The sequence below is a fragment of the Eumetopias jubatus genome, unplaced genomic scaffold (assembly GCF_037043125.1).
Source record: "Eumetopias jubatus isolate StellerSeaLion01/CBP00866 unplaced genomic scaffold, mEumJub1_p1.0 scaffold_8, whole genome shotgun sequence".
Lineage (NCBI taxonomy): Eukaryota > Metazoa > Chordata > Mammalia > Carnivora > Otariidae > Eumetopias > Eumetopias jubatus.
In genome coordinates, this window is record NW_028274814.1 from 98,534,454 (window position 1) to 98,547,615 (window position 13,162).

Below are 13,162 nucleotides of genomic sequence, written 5' to 3' on the forward strand. Positions count from 1 at the left end.
CTACAAACCAGTTGACTTTTTTCTTCACTGGATCAAATTAGGACTTCTTATAAGCTGTCAACAAATGGCAACCCTAAATAATTTCTCTATATAAATACTCTTTTTTCAATTAATAATTATTCATTGAACTCTATGCTGTATTAGGCATCTTGTTAGCCCTTGGGAATACAGGGATGACATAGATATGTATAGTCCTTTTATAAGGCCTCAAATATAGTAGTTGGAGAATTTATATAAATGCCTGATTATAATTATTCTTGAATATACGGTTATTATGTAAATATTAAACTCTGCAAGGGCACATGACCCTCTAATGTTTTTTGGGTCCTGATTTCCTATTTTGCTATTTTTGAGCTCCCAGTCCTTTCCAGGGCATCCTCTAAGAATTGCTTACAACAACTAGAAATGTGCCTGGGTCAGTTTACACTCTCCCAATTCCCTGCAGTAGATACTGTACAGGGAAGTAGGGATGAGAGGGAATTGGAAAGAGATTTACATTTGTGTGCAATACTCTATGGAAATGCTTGAGCCTCTTATTGGAAGACAAAGTAGAAATGTTTTGGAGGCATGCATTTACCTGTAGGCCTGGGAGAACGACCCGGGAATGAAAAGGCAGTGAAAGGCTAGGAGGGGTTGATTGGACCTCTTAAAGCTGAGGTGCAAGGACTGGGCTGTCCAAGACCTTGTATAATTTGCAAAGGGTAGGACAGCCTGACTGAGCAGCAGAAATGCTATGCTGGAGAGCAGAGTTTGCCTGAGGTGATATGAAGCAGCTGAGCAAGGAAATCTGCTGTGCCTGGTGACTGCAATGTGGGCAATCCACCTGTGAATAATCAATTTTTGGCTGATGACTGTATATGCTGCTGGGTGTTTTTGAAATACTCTTACTAGGATAGGGTCTGATAATAATTAGTTTTTCTATAATCTGGTACATCTCTCAAAAGTGATTTTTATTAAGCAGAATTACACTCTTTTAAATCTAGAAATTCAGACTCACATGTTGCATATTTGTAATTATTGTAGATCTTTCCCTTTTCACCTAGGCAACTCATTATTATATTGCAGTCATTTATATTAATAATGATCACTATGCACAGCTACAAACACTCTTGCAAGGTATTAGAATGTCGACAGCTGCCAATTTTTAGGTGAAATGATTTGGTTCATGGGAATTACTATTCCTTGGGGATTTGCATCTATTTCTTGGATATGTGAATTAAACTTGCCAAAGTTATCCAAATAGAATTTGCAGAAGTTTCCCTATGCATTCATTATGAGTTACTAAAAGTGTTCAAACAGGAAAAGATATTTTTATGTGTTCAGAGATGTAGGATATAAAAGAGTTCTTGTTTATTTTAGAACTGCATACAACTCTGTCATGCCACAATTCGCTACAGGTAAGAACAAGGAAAATCATGCCATTTTAATTTTTAAAAATCAATTCTGAGACTATTTCTACACAGAAAAGGGAAAAAATTGAACTACTCTGAAGTATTCAAATGATATGAGTGGATATAGGACAGTTTGAAGTGGTTCAAACATGTGGGTCACTCCTCTTTGTAACTGTATGAGTTTCGATTTAATATACAATGATCAGTAATAAAATAAAATTTCAGAGAATGAGTAGGAACAACAAATCTTTGTTTAAATTGTCTGATGTAGAAATATATTTCCATATAGTACAGCACTATCTTGATTCATCTTAAGGAGAGAACAGTTAAATAAAGTAAAATAAGGTCAGATTCTTGCCTAGAATTGATTGAAGAAAATTTTGTCTTCCGTAAGTGGAGCAGTTTATAGAAGCAACTGAAAAGGAGCAGATGATGGAGCAGTTTGAGTATCTGGAAAATGATCTGAGAAGACTTAAGCAAAGGCTGGAAGATCAGGCGAGCAGAGGGACAGAGCATCCTGAAAGAGGGCCAGTGGAGGGGAATCCATATGCTGGAGCATGGTTTTGTCTCTCTATGGTCTGTCGTCTCCTTCTGTGATGATCTTTCTGACAGCAAATGTCTTACTACTACATTTAGTGACTGGCAAAACTTCAGCGGGAATACATAAATTTAAATAGTGTCATTTTAATGGACTTTTTAAACAAATAAATTCACGAATTATAGATAAAAATGACTTCTTCACATAAGAGGTACAGATCTAAAGGATCATGTAGCAATTTTTACTATTTCCTCCTCTTCAGCTATAGGTAAGGGCAAGTATTTGCCTTAACTTTCTTAAATTACACAGTACTTTTCTAGAAATTATCTAATTTGAGTTTCAAATCAATATCATCAAAAGTAACTTCTTTGACCCGATTTTATAGGTTAAAATATTAAGACTTAAATGTTAAAAGATTTTTTTTCAAGGTCACAAAAGCAGCATTTGATCAAGGCAAGAAGTGAGTGTATGTGAGTGTGTGTGTGTGTGTGTGTGAGTGTGTGTGTGTGTGTGCGTGAGTGCTTCTTTTTTTAACCAAGAAATAAGTTGAAGTGTTTATAACTTTTACTTTATCATGAGACATAAGATTTTCAATGACTTTCTTTTTCCCTTCACTTTTTGCACAGAAAGGAAGAGAGTAAAATTTTCAAATTAGTGAATTCCAAACACAATAAAAAGTTCATACCTATATACTATATACAAGATGAGTATCTTGGGAAAGTTTTCACTTCATTGTACAATTATTACATCTTTTTCTCTAAATCAAAATATACCTTTTTTAGCCTATTATATTTTAAAATCTTTCTTTTAAAGTCTTGAATGTATACATTAATGCATACTCATATGCATGTGTACTCTCTGGGATAAAAATTAAGAATCCCAACCACAACAATAGCAGTAATAATAACAATGCTGCAATTTATTGCACTTTTACAATGTGCCAAACTTCGTGTACTTAGAGAATCTCATTTAATCTTTATAAAAACCTACAGGGATAGTGATTGTCTTATTTGATAGATAGTTAATCTATGGCTCAGAGAGGCTGAGAAACTTGGTATAGTTGGGATTTATAAGTCTAGTATACCAAATAAGCCAATAGGATTTTAAAACAAAGAAGGTAAAATTATTTATTGATCTCCATACCATTGGAAGCATCGATTAGACAATATGTAGTATGTGGTAAACACTGTTGTTTGAAAAGTGACACTTGTCATATATAAAAAACATTCCCTGTATTGCTCTTTCTTTCTTTTCCAAACACAGGTGACAGATGACAACACAAGTAAGGGAGAGAATGTAATACAGTGTGTTTTGTGTTTTCAGGCCACTGGCAAGTCCTGCAAAGGTAAGATATTGAACATGACAACGATAATTCTAAACCAGCCTTTGGAGCAATCAAATCACATAAAACTCAGCCACATGAAAACAAGTCTTCAGCCATAAGGGAAACATTTCATTCCCTTATTTCCAAATTCCCTACACATATCACCCTGTCAAAGAGTAGAATAATTGAGGATTAATAGCACACCCACCCATAGCTACGCCTACATCTGTGTCCCTGGAAACAGAAGAGACTGACTTTTCCCCCTAATTATGCATTTTTTGCGGTTTCCTGCCAGTCCCTGGAGGCTCCTTTTCCCTTCTCATTCTTTACTCTATCATGGCACTTTGGGGTCTTCCCAAGGGACAGTTAATGCTGCTGCTCAGGATCGGGTAGTGGCTGGTTACCTTTACCCTTATTTCTGTATCTTTGGGAGCACAATTGATGTCCCCATAGGCTTTAGAACTAAGAAATCACGATCCACTTTTTGAAGTGAATTCTTTGTATTGCTGCGATAAATTTTCTAACAGCTATTAAGAGGTAATCATTCTCATGGGACAGTGCAATGGTATTGGCTTTCTAGGGGTGCTTTCAGCCTGTAGATTTGCCCAGTGCTTGCTTCCCATCTTCAGTATCTTTTTTCCCCTTTAATTCACTCACAATTTCCTGTAAAACTTGAATTTATACTTTCTTAAATATTATATTTTTTACTTCCTATCTCTTGATGGTTTTAATGTATTCTATCTTGTATTTTAGCTCTTCCTTATCACTTTAATGGAAACATTTAGTTTTCTTTCTCTTTTAGAATGATTTCAGCACACTGTCCTCATTATTAAAATAGTTTATAAAGTGATTTGTGGATAGCTTTTATTTGTAAGGGATGATTTCCCAGTTCCCGCCCTACTCCTGAGGGTTCTTGAAGAGCAATCCCTTTATCCCCAAGTATTATTCTTGAGGCATGAGCAAGGCCTATAGAAATTGCTGTCTGACTGAAAGATTAGGTTTGAGAAAGGAGGGAAATAATTTAAGGCCTGGGAGAAGGCAAAGGAACAGAACATGGGTATAAAAAATGTAAAGAATTACTGATGTACAAGGGAAAGAAAGACAATGGAATAAAAGTTGTCCACATGGAACAGTTGGAACACCATATGGAAAAGGTGTTGAGATTTTTATCTCAATTACTTCAAACATTGTATTACCCTTGTGCCGTACTTTGCATTCTTCTATCACTTCCACCACTTCTATTACTTCCATTACATACTATGCCCGCTTCTATCTTGTATCTCTGTATTCTGAACTTTGGATTAAGTACTAGTATGGATCTTCATTTTCCCTTGCCATTTTTCCTGCCCCAATTCTATCCTCATCTCTCTTTGCATTTGACTGTACTTAACAAAAAACACCCCATGCTTTTAAGACCTTGTTTTATCATTTGTTTCCAGAAGCTGCTCCTTGGATCCATCAACATGTTAAAAGTCATGTGCTAAGACTGGTATATGGATCTTTCTTGTGTCAGTTTTGATCATTGTTGAAAGACATGAGCATTATCCATCCAGTGTACTTTCCTAGTAGTACAACTTTGCAGAATAATTATATAACACTGCTATGTTACATCTTATTGTGGAGAACAGAGATTAAAATGTATAGTGATTATACTTTTGCAAATTGCACATATAACACAAAAATTAATAAATGATAGATATGGAGCCCAATTACTATTCAGAAAGACTGCAGATGCTCATCAGTTTTAATTATTTGGAAAATTACCTATTACCATTTAGAAATGAAAGCATATGTATGAAAAAATTACGAAAGTCAATGTAGGGTATGTTTCCCTAAATCTGGAAATTAGATTCTTGTACATTTTCAAGACTGTACTTAATACATGCCTAAAATGTGTTTGAAAGTCAAATACCTAAGATTTGCATGGCATAATCTGGATTAATGGCCAAAGACCTGTAAAATTTTACATAATCTCAATTTTGGTTCTTTAGGTGCTGTCTCCTTACAAATTTCACAAACATCCAGGATCTTCAAGGCAGGAAACATGCCAAGGCATCATGATATTGCCTTGAGATCTTGAGATATTGAGTAGGCATTTCCTTACACTGGCCTTTTGTCCTATTCTTGTCCTTTACTTTGGAGAGGATTTAAGGTAGAAAGGCCTGTTGCCCCCATCTTTAAGTTCAGGTGCCTAAAGCATTAGTACCTAGCACCAAAACATCAATGGGTATGGCCTTAAGAAGGCTTCCCTCATAGGAACACTCTTGTTGTGTTGCTTTCGTTGTAAGACATTGACCCTTAGATTGTTTTCTCTAGCTAACACAGAGAAGTAAAACTCCAGCTAGCCCTTGTACTTGGAAGATTACACTTCGGTTCCTTTTCAGGTGGTTTAAGCTTCTACTTCTCTAGGCCTTATAACAGAAATAGAATGCTTCCTTCATAATTTGTCAAGTGTCAGTGTTATTAGAAGTGAATAAAATTGATTATAGACCATGTCCAGCAGTACCTTCCTTCTCTAAGGGAGTAGAAACTGACCAGTTCATACTGGAGATTAGCCCATAATGAAAGGTTTCATTACTGGGGAGCAAAATGGTATAGGAGAGAATCAATCATCAGCTATACTGGGGTCAGGATCTCTGCTTTTCACCTAGATGATCCAGACTTGTATCACTAGACAAACAACTTTAGAATTCATAATCTCACATATCACATGAATTTGTAGTATTTTACCAGTATTTTGCAGTATAGATTAAGAAAGTGGAACCGTTTAACTCAGTAACTATTTAGAAAATGTCTGATTTTGACTACCATGTGTAATCTGCTTATCCATCAAGTTTGAGATATTTATATTTATATATTTATATATAATTTATGAACCCATTTTTATGCACCAAATCTTTAGAGAAGTTCTGGAATTCTTTTTAAGATTTTATTTATTTATTTGAGAGAGATAGAGAGAGTGAGCATGAGCAGGGGGAGAGGCAGAGGGAAAGGGAGAAGCAGGCTCCTCACTGAGCAGGGAGCCAGATGTGGTGCTCCATCCCAGGACCCTGGGATCATGACCTGAGCTGAAGGCAGGCACTTAACCAACTGAGCCACCCAGGCGCCCCATGGAAATTTTTAATAATATTACTTGAATCAAGAATGAGGACTTTTTCCTAGCTCAAAAAAACCCAGTTTTTAATGGCATTTCATAACATGCCATATTGATCTATAATATTTTTAGTCTGTGCATATGTTGTGGGGGAGGAGTCAGTCATAATTCCAAATATTTACTCAATTATCCTCTGGGAATTATGATAGAAATGTACTACTCAGAGAGAGAGGAAAGATCAAATCCCAAGGATATGGAAACATTTTTCATATCAAGAGAATTCAGAAGAATCCTTTAGTTTTTAAATAGGAATTGTTCTAAGAACTTTCCAAAGGAGCAGTAATGAATAGAACTGTTAGTAATAAAGTTTAAATGTTTTAATAATAATCCAGAGATATGCCTATAAAGAAAAATATTGGATTAATTTTTATTACTCTTACAACTTAAAGTCCCTTTATTGCATTTTACTGGAAAATAGTTTATATTTATTGTGTTTTTATATAAATATGAAAATCACATAATAGTGTACATTGTGAACCAACAGTGAAAAATAATATTAGTCTATCAAAACTGCAGTGTAGACATGTACTTTATGCCTATGAAAGGTGTATCGGGGCACAGCGCATTTATTTTAAGAATGACAGTGTACACCTTTACTAAAATGGAGTGCCATGTTTTGAAATATAGACTTTTTATTTCATTGTGGTAGACATGCCCTACACACATTTTATACAGTATTTTTGCACCCTTATCGTGAAGTTGCTATTGCTTTGTAGATGGAGTCAGTGGTGCAGATGGGGACAGACTTCAAATTTTCAGCCTCTGAGTCTGAACTATATTTCGAAATAGGTTTCCTCCTAAATATTGTATGCATGCTGAAAGTGCAATAGCATTGAAAATGAGACAGTCTTAAAAACATCACACACACTCACATATATAATAGAAGGGGTAGATATTTGTTTCCTAAAAGGAAAAAAAGGTATGTTTATTTCCAGCTTTTTCATTTCTAAAAATATATGTTTCTCTCCCCTATCCTGTGTCTTCTGGGTTCACTTGGTTGGAGGGCATGATTTCTATACTGTTAATGGTGAAATACAATTTCGTAGGCTTTCCCAAAATGAAGCTTGTTTTTGGAAATGCTTACTTACCATTTTATAGAAAATTTTAGTATCATATCGGTTTCAAATATTTACGTATTATAATAACATACTATGGCTCATGGGTGAAAAAAACCACACTGTGTATTGGAGAACTCTGTTTCAGAGAGCTGGATTGTTTGGTGGTTAGTGTGCTTCAATGGCCTGTGTTCATGTAGCCCTTTTCATCTGTGGTCTGGACAGTGGAAAGACAATGGCCTACTTTGACTCACCCATGCCCTCTCCATCCACCTCCCTCCCACCACAACATGAGGGAATATAGAGAGGGAGTCATCTTACGTTCCCAGCTGAATGAACTGTGTTAGCTTCACCATTTTGAAAAATGTAATGTGTATCTGAATCACCTGGGGATCTTGTTAAATGGCAGATTCTAATTCAGTAGGTCTGGGTGGGATATAATCAGCATTGCTAATGGCTCTCGTGGAGCAAGGAACTGAACAACAAAAATGTTTTACTCTAACTGCCGTGGTGACCCTCAACCCACCTGCAATGGTTCTAAGACTGTGGTAGATGCTGCCTGATGAGTGAAAAGGACAAAGGTATTTTTAAATAGCAGAATACATGTGCACATAGAAAATTAAGAGGTGGAGGAAGAGCCAGGAAGAATGAAGTTAAATGTGACAGGGCAGAAATTGGAACTGTTGAACACCTTGGAAAAAATTGGTATCCATGCTTCAGGAGAAAACCTGCAGCTCACCTACTAATGATGTCACCAGTCATATGGCCTGGAGGAGAGTAGCAATAAAATCTTAGCAAACTGTAAAGCACAGTGTTGGCAAAGAGCATCTTTTTGAATTCCCTCAACTGTCTGGTGGCAGTTGGCTCTGATGGTCTGAAAACATGTGGTTGCAGGCACAAAGCTCCAAATTTAAAATAACTTCAATTTTGTCACATAGGTGTGGTTTAATACCCAAGCGGGTTCTTTGTCAGTACATACACTTTTTCATAGTCGTTGAGTGTCCAAGGGCTCAGAACATTTCCCCAAAACTGTACGAAAATATTTACCATGTTTGAAGTCAACTAAATCTGCAGTGATAGAGCATAAACTAAAGAGACCTAGGAAGAATTTTAAATGATTCAACTATCAATAAAGGCCTTTTTGTAATATGAGAATACCATAAAGTTGCAAATATTCAATTTTCCAGACAAGAGAACTATGCTTTTTTAATTAATAAAGCACTTATTTTTTCTTTCTTTTAAATGCTCAACTTTCCTCTTGACATTTTAAAGTGAGTTTGGTGCTTATGATTGATAATAATAACTTTACATTTAGCCATCTTTCGTCAGTTTATCAATTTGTCTATTTTCTTACGGCTTTTTTCTTTGATCTCATTTAGCATTTGGGTGCACTTTATTGATTTCACCGTGTGGTCAATTTTGCTTTCAAAGTTTGCATTCAGTTCAGTAGAAGCACTTGTAATATTGAGTATTAACAAGGAGGTTCAGAGACCAATGTCTGGCATTATCTGCTAGGGCCGCCTAAAGCAAATCATAGTGGATGAAGAGGAAATTATTCATATGCCCTAATTAAAGGTTATTTAAGCAATGATTTTGAAGATAGTACTGCTAAAATGAAATTATTTTATAAAATATTTCTAGCCACAGTTCTGTAAGGAGACCTCTGTGCTTTTTCTGTAGGGTGGGGGGAGATGCTGTAAAGGAGGAAGGGGCGTGATTCTCTGTCTATGTGTAGTTCATGATTTCATTTCCATGATACATTCAGCTGTATTTAAAACGCAACTGCAAGTTGTAGAATTTGGTCATTCTTTCCATTTTTCACCTTGTCAAATTAACTGTATCAAATTCATTTTATTTTTAAAATGTTCATCCACTTCAATAACTAATACGTATAATCAAAATGTACATCATGGCGATAGAATAGAATTTCGTTTTCCCAAGACAACATCATTTACATTATGGAGCTTTTCTGCTAAAAAAAACATCCTGCTGGCCTAAATGTACTTTAATATGGAGTTTTACCTTGTACTTCAGTATTATTGTGTTAAAAGATGAGATGGTATCTTGGAGGAAAATGCATCTGGAATTGATTTGATCTCTCCCTCTTTCTCTCTCTCTTTCAGAGGTAATTCAGTGACAAGCCCTTTAGAGAGATGATGAATGTAATGTAATGTTTCTGAATATGAAGTTTTGTGTGAGTGGGGGGGACCTAATTAACCAACTTAAACTACTTCTATTCAAACACTCCAGGAAGATAACACCAGTCACAAATGTTAAATATCTGTTTTGCTTTACTTTGCTTACTCATGCATTTATTCAACACTTGCTATGGCAGTTTATCTAAAATTAGGTCCAAAGTAATTTAGGCAGCCATACCCTATGTGAAAGATTCAGTAGAAAGCTTTAAATCATAGTGACAGCCATTAGAACTTGCTTAAAGGAAATGCATTTCTGAATAACTCCAGAGGAAACAATAGGGAAAAGAAGCTATAAGTATATCCGTAGGGTCTCATAAGAAATTACTCAGCATTTAGATATGTGCTCCCTTGAAACAATGGAATTAGGTATTGTTTTCTCTGTGTACACCTATTTAAAATAAAATAAAAAAATAAAATAATAGCATATATTTATTGGGCATTTATTCTGTGTCAGGTATGTGTCCAGGTGCTTAGATGGTATCATAATATTAAATTCTCAATATTTCTAAATTAAACAAACTATACTGCTACCTTCATTTTACTGTTGAGGAAAATAACAGCACAGAGAGATCAAATGATTTGCCTAAAGTCACATAAGTAGTTAGTGGCAGACATAGGCTTTAAATGTCATCAGTGTGCTTCCACAGCCAGGTTCCAAACTTCTTGCTGTTTTCATTTCAGTGCTATCACTGATTTCTGTGTCAGTATCGTAAAGTCCTTCACATCAGTTTTTCCAGCCATCACAGGTGAACTAAAGTCATTTTAAAATGTGGATGAAAACTTCTAGAGTTAGCTCTTCAGTAAATTTCTAAATTCAGAAAATCCACTAGACAAAGGATTTAATTATCTGGTTATTACTTGAATATTACAAATATGTCCAAAACTATGAAATAATGCAAATCCGCAATATATCAATTTAAGTCATGTGCTGCTATTTTAAGTCCAGGGATGTGGATAAATTGGTCTAACTAAGAAAAAGATGTGAGGATTATTTTATAGTACCATAAAAACAATCTCAATGTTTTATTCTGAAAAATAATGTTCAGAAACTCCTTTAATTTTGGAAGATATTTCCTTTGAAGTTTGTCAAATTGTAAGACTAACACAGTTTAGAATATGAGTATTTCAATTTTAAAAAATGCTTATTACAAAACTTTCCCCAAATTAGATGCTTTAAACCTCTGACACAGAATTTGAAAGAAGGGACGCTATTTATAATCTTACAGGAAAAGAAAGCCATTTTAAAACACTTTCTTGGGGAGTTAAGTGTATATGGAACTTGGAGGAGTTTCATGGGAAATAGTCTAGACTGACATCCTTCAAAGAAAGCACCTGAGATTGCTAAAAAAAAAAAAAAAAAGTGTTGAAGTCTACAGAAAAATTTGTAAAGTGTTTTCAGCCTTAGAATTCTCCAAAAGCAAAATAAAATTAATCTCAAGAACTCTTTGCAGTTTGCACATTTATTTATTTTTATTTATAATCATGGAGCATGATTTCCCTTTATTGGGGGAGAAAATTGGACAATGATTCATTTAACTAATCACTGAGTGAATAGTTAACTTGAGAAACTTAAGGAGAATGGGCTTACTTTACCACCAGGTAATGGGATATAGTCTCAGCTTTTCTTTATTCATTTTATTTTATAGGGTGATGAAAGATTACTATAGCTTGCTAGGAAAATTCCTGATTCCTTAGAAGGGCTTCCTTCATGCAAACTCTGCTCTGGCCTCACAAAAATTATTATCTTTACCTCAAAACACACATGTTGATGTCTTGTTGCTTTTGACTGTGGTGTGCCTCAGTTCTACTTTTTAAGGTTCAATTAAAAGTCTACGCTATACATAAAACTTTTGTTGATGAACTAGTTCAGGGGAAATAATTGTTCCATCTCAGAATCTATAAACTCGGCTCAATCTTTTACTATAACACAAATTTCATTTATCTTTCAGAGTCCTTACATTGTATATGTATATACAACATAGTTCTTAGATGTTTATAAATGGGCCATATTTACTGTTAAGTTTCCTTCTTATGAAGGTAATAATATGTTTTCTAAATTTTACTGTAAAAAGTTTGAAAAATTACCTATATCTATACCCCCCAGAGTTAACTTTGTTCAATTTTCTGCTTTTGTTACCATTTGTGTCCATATTCATAAAGAGCTACACAATAAAATGGAGATCAGAGGGATACACAATTTTTTTAAAGATTTTTTATTTATTTTTTGACAGAGAGAGAGAGAGGGAGAAAGAGAGAGGGGGAGAGACAGAGAGACAGAGAGTGAGCACAAGCAGGGGGAAGGGCAGGCAGGCAGGGGAGAAGCAGGCTCCCTGCCGAGCAAGGAGCTTGATGTGGGGCTCCATCCCAGGACCCTGGGATTATGACCTGAGCTGAAGGCAGCCACTTAACTGACTGAACCACCCAGGTGCCCCAAGAGGGATACGCTATTTTTGTCCTCTTTATCACTCAAGATAATTATATGAGTATATTCCTTTATCTGTACATGGCATGTATTTTTTAACAGCTAGATGCATGTCCATCTTTAGTGAGTATTTTACTTAATCAGTTTAATCAGTTTCTAAAGATTTAACAGATTTTTCAATAATTCTGTATTTTTCTAAAGATTATTCCTATGTACAGAAGTTTGACTTTTGAAATTTATTGCTGTTTTGATGTCTAAAACCTTTATTCTATTCTGGATTCAAACCATCATTGATATTCAAACCCTCATCAATAATGACAAACAAGTATAAGAGTGTTTTTTAAAAGAATTATTTATTTTTGAGAGACAGAGTGTGAGTGCACACATAAGTGAGTGAAGGGCCAGAAGGAGAGAGAGACAGAAACTAAATCCCCAAGCAGACTCCTCTCTTAGCACAGAGCCCCATGCAGGGCTGGATCCCAGGACCCGGAGATCATGACCTGAGCCGAAACTAAGAGACAGAAACTTAGACTGAGCCACCTAGGCACCCCAGTATAATGTTATTTTAAACAATTTACATTTGTTATTTTGTAGATTTTCTGTTCATGTAATTTAGTCTGTTCTTTCTTTCTTTCCCTCCCTTCCTTCCTTCCTTCCTCCCTCCCTCCCTCCCTCCCTCCCTCCTTTCCTCTCTCTCTTCCTTTCTCTCTCTCTCTCTTTCTTTCTTTCTTTCTTTCTTTCTTTCTTTCTTTCTTTCTTTCTTTCTTTCTTTCTTTCTTTCTTTCTTCCTTCCTTCCTTCCTTCCTTCCTTCCTTCCTTCCTTCCTTTCTTCCTTTCTTCCTTTCTTCCTTTTCCTTTTCCTTTTTTCTTACTGGGCGTGGAGCCCAATGCAGAGCCCAACACGGGGCTTCAAGTCACAACTCTGAGATCAAGACCTGAGCTGAGATGAAGAGTTGGACACTTAGCCAACTGAGCCACTCAGGTGCCCCTAATTTAGTCATGTTTTCATTGCTGAGGCTTTAAAAATTGAATTGACTATTATTTATAAATTAATGTTAAATATTTTACTTCTCATAGAAA